Source organism: Meleagris gallopavo, chromosome 5 (genome assembly GCF_000146605.3).
Source record: "Meleagris gallopavo isolate NT-WF06-2002-E0010 breed Aviagen turkey brand Nicholas breeding stock chromosome 5, Turkey_5.1, whole genome shotgun sequence".
Taxonomy (NCBI): domain Eukaryota; kingdom Metazoa; phylum Chordata; class Aves; order Galliformes; family Phasianidae; genus Meleagris; species Meleagris gallopavo.
Window position 1 is genome coordinate 18,494,798 of NC_015015.2, and position 14,300 is coordinate 18,509,097.

At 41.0% G+C, this 14,300-nt stretch overlaps 1 protein-coding gene across 6 annotated transcripts in view; it reads left to right on the plus strand.

Annotated features, from left to right (window-relative positions):
* The first annotated feature begins 10,456 nt into the window (after nt 1–10,456).
* Nucleotides 10,457–14,300, plus strand: part of PRR5L (proline rich 5 like) — a 50,261-nt gene continuing 46,417 nt past the window's right edge. For 2 of the 6 annotated variants that reach the window (XM_031553499.1, XM_031553505.1), the window contains exons 1-3: nt 11,000–11,364; nt 12,318–12,444; nt 13,712–13,799. The gene's annotated coding sequence lies outside the window, so the exon portion shown is untranslated. Of the gene's footprint in view, nt 10,547–10,999; nt 11,365–12,317; nt 12,445–13,293; nt 13,596–13,686; nt 13,805–14,300 lie in introns of those variants that run through there. The other 4 variants (XM_031553500.1, XM_031553501.1, XM_019615502.2 and 1 more) reach the window with 4 other exon arrangements.

Sequence of the window (14,300 nt, forward strand, 5' to 3'; positions counted from 1 at the left end):
CTGTATAAATGCTCCAAAACAGAAAAGCAGAACTGCAAATACTAAGAAATATGAATACATGAAATGATATCCCTTTTTCTTCTGCTAAAGCTCTACCTAATCACAACCCCAACATGCTTAAATTAATAAGGCATAGTAGAAGTAAATGTCAAGGTAAATGCTTTAAAAATGTATTTCTCTCTATTATTAATATCATCACAGACTATTAAAATTAAAGGGCTCTTATAAAGATAATTGATTTTTCATTATTTAGCTGCTGCTATCCTTATTCACTTCTTTGGGTGTGGATAGTGAATCACCAGAGGGGTGTTTCGTATCTGTACAAGTGTATATTAGATGTTTCACCTCTGTCTTTTTATAAATAGCACAAACGTAACTGTATTTGTGCCTCTAGAATTTCAGGACATGAAGCAGCCTGTGCCAGGTCAGACTACAAAAAGAAGCTTCCTGCAGGCAGCCTGTCTTCTGCCAATTTTTTTATGTTTTTCTAAAGTGTCTTGTATTGATGACCGGAGTGTGTGGAGTGATGAATTCTGTGGACTACTGGTCCACTCTATCATGGAAATTCTTCACTAAAGTTATCCTGGGTGGCACTGAGCATCTTGAACCTGCCATGGCTGGCCAGTTGTACCTTCAGCCTGTGTGTGTGTGTGTGTACATGCCTGTTTGCACATGTGCATACACTAGAAATAAGTGTCTACATGAAACAAGATGGTGTGAGGCAGCTATCACTCATTTAGATTTTAGTGTAATCTAAAGGGGAAATAATTCAACTTCCTTACCTCATGTCCATCATAAATTAAGAGTACATGTGATAACTCCTTAATTTTGTGCTTAAGTTTCTGTTCACCTCGTAACAGTGGAAATTATCTAATTACTTTAAGACTTCAGATGATGTCAGTGTGAAACATGCCATAAACAAATTTAATTAACCTAGCTCTCTGCTGGACTCTTACCAACAGGATATGAAACAGTACAAAATAAATATCTTTCTTTCAAGGAAATTCTTTGAATTACATAAGATATGTGGAAGGTGTCTTCTTCACCAACACGTGACCTACTACACAGTAGACAAAACACGTTTAACAGAAATGAATACCAACTTTCACCAGAAGACACACCTGCTACCGCTGTATAAGTATTCGCTGTACCTCTCAATCTTCATTGCCATAAGTGTGGTTTGGATGAAAATATAATGAGCTACATCTGGAAGCACTGGAAACCCGAAATTTGCATTTTTTTTTTTGCTATCATTATGCCTATATTGGGCCTTCTTTAGTCAGAAACAGGCTGGGATTTTTGGCAAGGGTTCTGCAACAGGAAACATCAAACAGAACTGTCATCAGACAGCTAAAATACCAGCACAAGAGCCAGCAGGGCCTTGAGCTCTGCTCTGGAGAACAAGCACAGAACTAGATTTGCCTAAAACCTAAAATATTTTACTTCAGTCTCTAACAGCTTTTGATGTCCATTTTGCTATTCTTCTACAGGAACTGATATAAATTCTCACCTGATTAAGAAAAGAATGGGAACAACCAGGTACGCTAAGTTAAAAAAAAAAAACACAAGTGTATTTTCTGAATGGTGGGACCTTGGCTTTACTGTGGCTGCAGGCAACGAGTGATGAGAATGAGATGTGCTGTTGGAGCTGAAAGCAAAGAGAGCTGTTTTCCACGTGTTCTTTCATGGTGATTCAGGCAGCTCTGTCCCCAGATTCACAGCAGAATCAGGGCTGTGCCCAGCAGTATTTTGTGCCCAGCAGCTTTTTCTGTAAGGGAGGAAGGATGTGCCAGGTGGGTGCCTGCTCCATGGTGCATGCAAAAAGGCAGCTGTGTCACTGTGAGTATGTGAGGTACAAACCAAGCTGTAGGGTGGCAGCAGGGGCTGTCAGTGCTGGGACTGACAGGCTCAGTGTGCGAGGTCTGGCAGGGCTGCTTTGGAGAAGCAGTGGAGTGGTGCCATGGGCAAGAAGTGGTATGTCACCATGCTGGCCAAGAGGGAAGGAGGCAGCTGGCAGAAATGAAAGCTGGCATTGATTGCTTAGTTTTGAATGCATGCAATTATTATTATTTTTTCTAGGTACCCCATTGGTTCTTATTAATTTAATTTTATTTAGTTGATTTTTTATTTTTTAATTCAGAATGTGTTATGAATATGGACGTTTGTGGTGTTTTCCTCTCAGGAAAATTGTCGTGTAGAATGGAGCTTGCAAAAAACTCCATCCTTTTAGGGCATACTGTATTTAGTCCTGGTACCTCAGATATGTAGTTTGATGTGAAAGTCTGAATCTTTTGCCATGCCAAGAAGAACACCTAAGCATTAATGTGCTCGTTGTTTTGTTTCCTGCAAACTGGTACATTCGGCAAAAAATCTGACTTCATTCCTTTTCCCCACAATGATACCATTGTACACTTGAATGCAGCCACAAATCAGCATCAACAATGGGAATCGTAGTTCATGGTACCAGTTTGAATTGAAGGGGTACTGGTGAGTGTCACAGCCTTAAAAAATGGTGTGACTGAACCTAGATTTTGGAAGCAATTTTGATTGGTTGATTGATTCATCTGTGTATGTGTTGTTTAAACCAGACTTTACCAGATTTCTCTGTAAAAAACAGCAACAAAATCTCAAAACATTTCTTCTGACGTGGTTATAAAATTACTTTAGTTGAAAGGTGAACTCACTGAGTCTAACATCATCTCTAGGAAGTCATTTCTTGCCTTGTAGCCACCTATGTTTCTGTGTCACTAGAAACTTGATTGGTTTTACCAAGGCCATGCATCCACACTGTGAAAAATTGTGTTGTCAGAAGGCCCGTTACCTGTGGGAGAGGAGTTCAGGGAAGACCACTGCAGATGTGGTTCCTGGTATCTGTGCTTGCTGAGGACTGGTATCAGCTCAGCAGGAAAGTGTATCCATGCAACAGAAAGGCTAGGCATTGGTGGCTGATGTTTATAATTTCTGTCTGTCAACATGCAAACCTGTGATAATAAAAGGCAACATATATGTAGTAGAGTAAACCAGACCTTAAGGAGTTCTCTAGTTTTGCCTGTAACTCTTTGTGACACTGCTACATGGAAGCATTGCTGCCTGAATCCTCACGTTGTGATGGTACTTTGCCAGTATATGCTGATGTTACACAACCTGTGTGGTGTACTGTGCAGTGACACAAATACCATGGGACTGTAGCATTGCTTCCAAGAAAAATTACTTCCATCAGGAAGAATAATGATTAAATCAACACAAGCCCAGGTTTTTGTTATTAACTCAGCTTAGTGACCCTAGCCTGAATCAGTGTGTTTGCAAATGGTGCATAATGAATTCTCCTACCGTCATCCACAAACTGTTGTAATTCATACAAGTACAGTCTTTCAGGAGATGTGCATAAAGGTAGGAGTTTATATACCAATATGAAAACAGCACAACTAATTATGTGTCAGTCCTTTATGCCTTATCTCTATATTGTATTTGTAATCCCTAGAGAAGTAAGGTATGTGTAGGGCAGAATATCAGAAACTCCACTGCAGCAGTCCTGCCAAGAATACTTATGATGTGTCTCCCTTCATATGAGAAATCTCACATCTCCTGGCCATCTCCATTTCCTGTTTTTTTGTTTTGCATTATGGGCTGATTTTGGAGTGTGTGGATTCAGTTCCAGTGAAACCAAACTGAGAAGTATTCTCAAGAAGTGCATCTAATGTGACTCCAATAAGCTCAGTCCAGGGGATCCGAATGAAGATGCTTGAATTGAAAAAACCTTCAAATGGGCCAAGTAAAAATTCTGAGTCAGTGCATACACAGTATCACTGCAAGTGACATTGATGGAAATATACAGGACATCGATGCTGCTAACAGTGAGGAAAAGATGTTATAATACTACTTTTTAGTTTATAGTTCCAGAAATATTTTTCAACATATGTAACTGGTAAACACTTCAGTTGTTGCTGAAAATACAGCCACTTCTGCAGTAGAACATGCCAGCCTATTTACAGTACACAAATTACACTACATCTGTAGGAAGATGAGGAAAAAGAATTACATAAAGTATCCCACATCCTAGGTAAAACCATCATATTGCAGCCTGAATTTGATTTGATCTAGCATTCACCTCCAACACTGGAGCTAAGATTTGGTGTGTTTTATAATAAGAATCAATTTTTTTGAATACTATTCTTCATTTCATTGGGAAATATAGTGTGGAAATGCTCTGACTCAGTAAACTGAGGCAAGGGGCAGAACTAAAGAAAAATTGGGTAGTAAGCAAAAATAGTACTCATAACATCCTTGACATCTTTCCTTTCTGCCTTTCTGAGAACAAAGGAATAATCATTAGAGATTCTAGTTAATCTGAAGACTTTAATTGGTAAACGTTAGACAGTACGTAAATAAAATGGGGAGTCAATTAGTTACAGAAAAATATACTGCATTTTCAGAAGTCCATACTACATTTTGTTTTCTTATTAAGCAGAAGGAAACAGGAAGCATAATTCTTTTAGTGTCTCCATTTATTCAAATTTTATTCAATTAGGGAAGAAAAGTCTGTTGTAAAAAAAAGTAATAATAATAATTTTAAAGCTCTCTTTCCTTCCTGGAACAGGAAATGTAAAAATAGGAATGGTCTATTTCCAATTCCTGTGAAAAGAGGTGAAAATCTCTCTTTTTTTTCTTTTGCCCTCTCCTTCAGTTCTGAAAAGACAAATATAGTGACCCAATCAGTTTCAGCTATAAATATGTTTATTTTCTCTGTTTGAAGTGACATATAAAACAATAAAGTACACAGAGATTCTATTTTGATTTTTCAAGATTGCCATCACATGCTCCAAAACTGTGTCAAATCAATTTGTGAGCTGTGAACCATTATCCATCATAAGATATATCAGTATTCAGTGGAATTCAGTGGAATGCTTGATGACTATTGAAAGTCAGTTAGCATTATGAGTATTGCAGTGATAATGACTGTAAATATAACATGTAACATTTTTTTCCTAAAATAATACCATTTTATTAGCTAGATGTCAAGTACATAATTGCTAAACACCAGCAGTATAGAATATGCTCCATAAATTTCTTACTCCCTTCATTCTTCTTATTTTCAGAAAACTGGTTGGCCTGTTAGAAACAAAAGTTTGAGAACCACTTTTCTTCTGACCCAGGTTTGTGCTGAAATATTGATTCTGAGTTACAAACTTCCTGTGCCACGTCTCTCTGTTCTCTTGGTCATCTTATTTAAATCTATAGCTTGAAAATTAATGTCTTAGATTTTCAGATGTCCAAGAGCAGCTTCATTTTTTGGAACAAAACAGACTTCTAATCCAAAAAGATACGTCTCACATACTATGCAGCTCAAACCCAAACTTGAAGCAGGAGCCTCAGATTCTGAAATTCTCCTTCCCTGCATGGACAGCTCTTCCATTTCTCAAGATAAAGGGGCAGGAGAGAAGTTTTGAATTTTTTAGGCCTCTTACATGACTTGACTATAGAAGCTGTCAGATTTGTGGGGGCCTCAGGAAAAGATGAATCTTTCCCAAATGCTAAGGCCAACTCTCCTGTCATCTAGCGCAGGAAGATTTCTTCCAGAATACTTTCTTGGTTGTGTCCTGCAGCGTGTATTCATCTCCTTCTGCAAATATGATCTACATGATTAGCTGGAACTGAGTCAACAACCCCAGACTAGGGCACAGGATACAGGAGGATTTTATTACGAGTTAGGTTTCCTGGAGGGAAGTCCAGTTAAAGAGGAGACTCACATTCTCCCCAGTCTATTGTTCAGTCCAACTTGGACCCTGGCTTCTTCTGTTTATTTGTTCAGACAGCTCACCACCTTGCACACCATTCCATATGTGTACAGTAAACACTAGAAGTTCACTATGGTGGTAAAAATACATTGCAGCTATGATTGTCCACATCTTCCTAGGGTCAGCTGCTAATTGTGGTTCCTTCTGCCCTCTCTTCCCTGTTGACAGGCTAATGCAAGTATGTACATGCATGCAGTCTGTATCCTGTGCACAAAGACTTTCATTCCCCTGAGCACTGAAGTATAGTGGAAGTTTCATCAGGTGAAAAAAATACCTTTTCGTCAGCAAAATGTTTCCTTCAGGGGTAATGCGGGTGACAGAAGAATTCACTGCTTAACCTTCTGTATTTATTGCAGAGGAAGACCTTTTTTTTTCCCCCCCCCCTTACTTTTATATTCTGTCTGTTAAAAAAAAAGGGGGACAATACGATATCGGATTATAGTTCATTAGAATCAGCTTCATTGACATTGCAGTTCAGGCCATGAGTACATATTTAGCAAGGGCATGGTTTAACTCATGTTAACGCAGCTATTTCCCTATACCTCTTCCCAGGACTGGGTGCCATCATTGTGCCATGGAATTTTCTTCAGCAAGATATCTGTCCTTCACGCACTTTGGACAATATAGATGTGGAAATGAATTCAGATATGTTTGCAATTGTGAAGAAGGAGTGATTGAAGAGCAAAGAACATTCCTTGCTAGCTTTAATTTAGCTAATACAGGTAAAAATAGTGGTGGAGACCTATTCTGGCTATTAATATGCTACGCTGCCTACTAACTAAACACAAGATAATTGGGGTCCCTGCTAGCCTGCCCGAGTGGAGATTTATGCACTTGGATAGGTTGCCCAATTTTCAGTTTCTTGTAACAACAGCAAAATTAGACTAACCAAGAGTCTGTCTTGTGTAAAACTAGCTTGTGAGCAGGTTGGTCATTCACAGTGAACATGGTCTATCTGATAACAAACATGCAAATACACATGCTTTTGCCTTTTGCTTCAAAAATCCCCTGCATAGACTTTAACATCATCTCTTCCATGCTGATGAACGCCACATACTAGATGTAGTCTAACGCAGTGTCCCTTCGTAAGACGTTCCCCAGCTGCAGGTGAGCATCACAGTTTTTTGCCCTCTGCATGTATGTCCCACCTGACAGACCTTCTGGCCTGTGATGTAATGTAGTATAGCTTAGACATTGCTTTATTCATGTCTCATTAAAGGTATTTATTCTACAGTTTGGGACTGTGCCTTTTGTTAGCCACGACCTTGGCAGATGTCCCTTCTATTGCAGAGAGAGGATGTGAGAGAGGGCATGCTCAGGGAGTGATACCTATGGTACTGATGAGTGATAATCCAGAATTACTGATTAATTGACATGTTTTTGTCATTTTGATTTCACCTTTCAGCAAGGTATGAAAATGATGGGGAAGGGAGGGAGGCTATGTCATTGAATGTTTTTTGGTAGTAAAACCTGAGTGTTGGCCTTGTGTGTGCTCTAGTGAGTTAGCAGCATAAGCACACAAAAAAAACTTGGGTTTCTTTTATGAGTGACTGAAATTCCAGTTTTACCTGGCACAAGAGTAAGTTTCACATAAAGAACAGTCTCTGAGGAGAGTTTTTGAAAATAAATCAAAAACCTGAGAGACCAAGAAAAATTCTAAGAATTGGAGACGTGACAAACCACGTTGCCCAGCTTCATCTTGGCACAGTTAGGATATGAGTCTGATCCACAAAAAGTACAGTCCTAGACAGATTCCACAGCTGATATTCAAACACCCATGTAAGCTCTCCATAGGACAGTATGTCTGTCCTCACAGCCATTTGGCCACCTCACAGTATTGCTCATAAGCAACGTGAATACACACATGCAGGGTTCTCTAGTTAAATATATTTATACTGGCAATCATGAGCTGACTTCTACAAGTGCACAGCCCCTTCTTGCTTGTGAAATGTTATAATGTGCAGACTGCACCTTCATTTAAGCAAAGCAGCATTTTTATCATTTTATATCTTCTTTCCCTTACAAATACTATCTCAGCTACACTAACATAGTTTATGGTACCTTCATGTCTCAAAGACCTATCTCATCACAATAAATAATTTGGGATAAAATGCATCTGATAACCTGGAGAAATAAGCCTTGGAGCTGACCTTCACTTTACCATCCATATAGCTTTCACAATCCACGCATATTCTGAACAATTGTGTCTTACTAAGAGTAAGTGAAGTGTATCTTTCAAATACCTCTCTGTGCCCTTCTCAGCCTCTCTACTTCAAACTTATAATATAGCTTCACTCATCACTTCTGTTCCACACTGAACCATTGTGATCACTTCTAGTGCAACTCATGATTTTTCCTTATCCTCTGACCAAACCATTTTTTGTGCCAGTCAGCTCAGGAGGTGAACGTGTCCTGCTGTGTCTACGTAGATTCATCAAATTCAGCTGGCTCTGAGGAGTACGTAAAAGCACGTTTGAGTAGGTTTAGACATTTTAAGAAGAAAACTTGTGTTTCTTACTGTGAAATCTCCCCACAGTATTGGCTTTACCACATCAGAATGCTTCTGTCTCAGCCGTTTTGTACCCACGGAATGTAACGTGGTCAGCAAGTAAGATGTGGGAAGTAAAAAAAAAGCAAACTAAAAACCAATGGATGAATCACGGCAAGATGGGTTGAATAGAGAAAGACATCTTAGAAGCCTCTTGTAACTAGAACTGTGCAATTTGACATCCATTTGCCAAGGAGAGTCATCTAACACCTACTGATTCACTTGTTTTGCTGTAAGAAAAATGCTTTGTACGCATGCCTTATACCACATGTGTACCCTTTAGGGTGTGCAGCTCTGGTAGGGAATGTAACCTAAAGTTGTTGCCAGCAGATAGCTGATACATGAAATATCAGACTTCTTCACAGCTGGTAACTGAGCCATTGCTCACCTCTCCAAAATTACCACTGCAGTGACATCTATACAGGCACAGCCGACAGATTGTAAATTAAGTGAGAAGCTGAGGCAGTGATATTTGTAGCCATGTTCTATGTGATTGTGAGTGGAGACCCATATCATTTTTGAAAGCTGGAGGAAGAGGCATCGCAGGCATTTTGATATGCTTCTCAGGCTGAGATGCATTGCTCTGTGGATAAGTAGGGAGATTATTTGACAGAAGCTACTTAAAGAGTCTGGAAAGTTTAAGCATTTCTTGAATATAAGGACCTAGAGAAAGAAAGGCATGAGTTAAAGAGGCAGGAGGGCCACATCTTACATATATTATACTATAACATGGAGAAAAGAAGAGCTTGGACTGGAGTAGAGAGTATAAACACGCATTGTAATTAATTTCTTGTGTGTGTTTTCAATTGTCTGGAGACAAGATGAAGGAGAAGAAAAGTGAACAAAACAAAAAAGTCCTCCCTCAAGAAGATACAGTGACAAGACAAAAAGGAGGTAAGAGTACACAAAGAACAAAAGGATTATGCAAGAGAACAGTCTTGTTGAGAGCAGCCATGGATAGTATGTTGGAGATGATGGAAACCGAACTGAGGATTGACTGAAAGGTATTTAGAAAATTTGGCATACTGCCCTCAGGTCTAGGGTACAGCAACTAGGTTGGAGAGGTTTTAGGATGGATGTTGAGGATTCTAAGTAATTAATTTAAATATTCTGTTTACTAACCTTGGGGATGAAAGCCAAAAGGGAGAAGATGCAGATAGAGATGCTAGAGAGACAAAGTCAGGAGATGTGAAAAATTAAAGCAGGATAACGGAAGGAAGGGTTTATTGTGCTTTTTTGTCCCCTTTGGAAATTTATATTATGGTTTCTAGCAGAGGTCAGTATATGGAAGGTTCATTGCTACTGCTTTTGCTTGACTAAGGAAGGCTGGTTGCTGTTTCTTTTGCCTGACTATGACTTATGACTGTGAAACATCACACACAAACATGCTTTAGTTCTTTTCTTCATTTAAATCTCTCCCGGAGGGCTAGTTTGTTTGTCTTCTCCCTCAGTGGTTTGCCACTGACGTGACAAACAGCACTCTATGCGGGAGAAGCACAAGCATTAGAAACACAGAAATTGGAGATGGAAAATTCCACTGTAAAAGATCAACTAGCCCACTGTGCTTGGTAAGCCAAAGCATAAACAATAGCATTGGACTTATTTAAAATACCACAAGAAGTGCCTCTGAGCAACTTCTTCACCAGGTGATGGATCTTATAGTCAACAGTGCTCATCCTAGTATTTGTCATTTTGTGTTTTCTCCTTCTTCAAAATAATAGTGCTCTCACTTTAGCAAAGCTCGTTTGTTCCACTCTCATGGCGCCTTACTCCATTTCTAAGTTTTACAGCTTTGCATCTTGTATCTCATGCACAGCACAACCAGCTGTGTTCAGCTCTTCCAGTTTATCCAGCGTCTCCTAATCAGTGCTTACAACTTCTACTTTGTTAAGATGAATTCCTTTATATTTGCTAATGTTTTTCTGATGAGATTTTCAGGACAGAATGCAATATTCTACTGGGGTATATGGGAACCGTTAGGCCATGACCTGAAACAGTGATTGAGCACCTGTTGAAGGGGCGTAGCCAGCCCTGAAAGCACAGGTGCAAACAATTCACCGGCATGACTGGAAGGGTCCATCTGTGCAACTCAGGATCCACCCCTCCCTAACCTCATTTAAGGGCTGGCAGCCGAGGGGCAGGCATTTTGACTTGGAAACTGCCTCCTTTAGGAGTTTTCAGTGAGTACTGACCTTGGAAAGAGGTAAGCCATTCCTTCTTTATTACCCCCAAAATCCCCCCAGTGGAATTGCAGTTTCCTGAACCTCATTTGTGCCAGAGCTTTGATTTGTAAGGCTAATGAAGTTCTCTCAATCCCACAACTTAGAGACACTTCCCTCCCTTTCCCTTCCTGAACTTGAAATCATAACAGGAATCTTCAGCTAAAGAAAAAAAAATCCTTGTAGGAGACGTTTAAGCTTTGTAGCATCTCAAATACACAGAGTTTTCTCTTCAGGCTGTAAAGAGAGAGGTGAAAGAAACTGCTGAACAACTTTTGCAGTGTCTAAGCTAGAATAGGAGGTTACAGTTCACAGCTTATTCCCAGCCATCTGCCCCACGTTCTTTAAGTTAGCCTCAGGTGTAACTTCTCCCCTAACCCTTTTCTATTAAAACCATCCACTTAAACTGAAGTAGTTTTTTTACTGCTTGTGCGTGCTCTCTTTCTTTTGCTCATTTGACAACTAGCAAATATCTGCTATCCCAGCAGATGGAAAAGGAAAAAGATCTTTAGACAGAATAAGAACAGATTGAAAGATGGCGACTACTGAATGTGTTCAGCTGCAGCTCTCAGCCCCTTGGAAACTAGTGCTAGAACTAGGAATGCTCTTCAGGCATTACGGTTCTCCTCATTGCCCTGCTAGACCATGCTGTGTGTATTTTGTTGTTTTTCTTTTTTTCCCAGCACTCATTTCTAAGAAGTATATGATGCTGAAGACCTGTCAGATCACACAGACAAAGCAAAGGCTTTATGCCATGGATTCTTCCCATCATTGAGTGCATTATAAAGCAAGCCAATTAAAGGTCACATTTGTTAGTCACAACTTTTGTGGTTTGGCTCTTAGTGAGCAGCAGGCTATGTGAGAGCAGGACGTGTGTGCTCTCAAGGCTGTCTTGCAGAAAATGCTGCAGAGAGGATGTGTGGTGTCAAAGCAGAGTGTCAAAAACAAAATTAAGGCTGTAGCTATTTGTCACATATCCGTTCAATATAAGCATTTGTAGCAGCGTCTTTGATGTTGTCCGTTTGCTTGCTTTTCTATTCTTTAAGACAATGCTGCAAAATTGAGCAAGGCCAAAGAGACAATACCTTGCACACAAACAGAACAGCAGTCTGTAGCACTTGTTGGCTCCAATGCTATGAACAGACATTTGTGAATTATCACTTGTCTATAGTTCTAAAGAAAGTTCTGTGCTTCCCACATTCTTTTCTTCTTGGTGATCTCACTAAAGCTAAAAGTAAAAATGGAGCTGCTGAAGGTCGCTTTCCTCATCCATCAGTCTTACAGATAACCCTTCTTATTAGATCTTTTCTTAACTGCAACTCTGTCTCACTCAGGTGGGGACAGCTTTGGGGCAGAATTTAACTAATTGTAGAAATTAGGTGTGCTTTTTAAGGCACCACCTTTTGGAATCAGCTGAGGTGTACAGACTTCTCCAGAGGGTAATTTCTCCTAATGTAACACAGCTGTCTGACCCAGGTGAGAAGAATCTGCTCTGAACATGTCTCCCTCTCTACTAAAGAAACCTAGACAAAGTATGGTGATTACAAGAGGTTTTCATATATGTTCTCATATAGCCAAAGTGTTAGGTAAGATGAAATTTCATGGAAGACTTTAATTTTCCTCTTGTGGGCTAATGTTTCTACTTGTCTTGCTTGTCTGTCCTTGCTATGCATTCAATATTCCCAGTACCTATACACTTGCATGAGATAACTGGGGCCTTTGCTGTCAGTGATAAGGTCTCTCTTCTTTCCACAGAGCTCCTTTCTAAAGATGCAGTTACAGAGGAACCCACCTTCTTCCCAGCACAGTGGCAGCAAATCTCTTCAGCTCCTTCTTTCATTTTCTCCTATAAGAAGTCCAGCCAAAAACCAGGATGGTCATAGTAAGTTTGTGTTGTGGGAATGGTGTCTTGAACTTGCAACCAATTGGTCTGGTGAGCAGCTCTCCTCTCCTAAACCTTAGGTTACAGACCTCTGCATGTTTGGGTGTCTGTCTCAGGTTTTGATTCATAACCATATGAGTTTAAATTTGGGGAAATATACCGGCTCCTGTTTTTGTTGGTGTTTTTTTTTTATGGTAAATACAGAACTTGCATGTTCACGTTATGTTAGAAGCTGAGATCTGCTCTATGATCTGTACTGGTTTGGCCTGAATACCTCCTCCTCCCAAAACTTTCCTATTTTTTCTTGCAGTGTTTGTCTCAGAGCACAGCACTGCTCAGGTACATTAAGTCACCATTTGCTAATGTGTAATCTTTTTTGAATTTCTTGCTGGCCCATGAAGAACACTTCAAGTGTGATAAACCACTTGAGCTTTGCTTCTCCAGTTGCATAGCATCTTTATTTTCCTGGCTAGATTGTGACTGCAGGTTGAAGACCACCACTCAAACTCTGCTTCTGCATTGTTGTCATTGAGGGATTAGCAAATGTTGTCTTGAAAAGCAGATGCAGAACTAGTGGCAGTGCGTGCTTTCAATTGTTAGTAGATTACCTGATAACTATTCCAGCACATAAAATTTTAGTTTATCAGCTGTTGTCATATACTTCATCCTTCTGGGACACGAAGCATGTTTTTGTGTGTTCATAGTCTGCAAGTTCCAGGTACTGATTTTGTGCTCTTAAGAGTAAATCCTATTTGTGTTCCCCTAACAGTAAGAATAGGCAGTAGGTAAGGGTTATAGTACCTCAGTGAGGCTTTGTTTTAAACATCTAGATTTGAAAAAGGAGAAACAGAACCACGTGTGGTGAGTGATGTCCTCTGAGCTCTCTAGGGTCACATCCAGCACAGCTCAGTGTCAAAGGATCTGTCCCAGCACGAGTTGATGTGTGAGCACAGCACTTCCAAGGCAGCAGTTCCTTTTCTGATGTTAGGACCAGACTCAGTTGTAAAACGCTGATTTCTTTTAAAAACCAGTGCGTTGGGTTACCAGGCACCAGCAGTCCTGTATGCTAATGAATTCCTAGAACTCTCTTAAGGGCGTAGAGAAAATGGCTCCGTTTTACCAATGTAAATGTCATCTTCCCGTGTTTCAAGGTCTCAGCTCCTTCAGTGGAACTTCAAGTAGCTCTCCTCACGTTGGCGTGACTGCCTGATAGTACTCATACGTGCGATGTGACTGCAACTCATTGTGGCTTTTTAATCTCTTGAAGGTTTCAGCAGCTTCCTGTCCGATACTTGCAGCAGAAAGTGACAGCTGAACACCGCACGGGGCTGAGGCTGCCGGAGCGTCCTTGAACCGTAAGGTTAACGTAAAACCCGCCCTAGCTTTAAGCGGCACATCCAGCGCACCCGCGCCGCGAGTTTATGGGCCGTGAGGAGCAGTCCGTGTAATGCGGCGCTAAGGAGGGTTCCGCACACCGGCTCGGGCTGGTGGCAGCCGAGCTGGGGCCGGTAGCAGCCTCAGCATCCCCGGCCCGTCGGGGTCAAGGGCCACCGAGCCCTTCCAGCGCGTCCCGTCGCTTGCTTCCTCTAACGGCCGGAGGGATTTACTCTTTCTGACCCGCCGAACCGAGGTGGGGTCTGTGCCCGGGGGGAGCAGCGCCCGCAGCCCAGGGCGGCTCGGCTCGGCCCGGCAGCCTTTGTCTGCGCTGGGAGGAGCCAACGAAAGGCAGATTGTATATAAAAAAAAAAGGGCTGGCCGAGAGCCAGGAAGTGTGGAATCCTGGCCGGGTGGTGGCAAATTTCGCCAGATCGCGGCCAGAGGCAGCGCGTCCTTCAGCCCGCGGCGGGGCGGCGGCG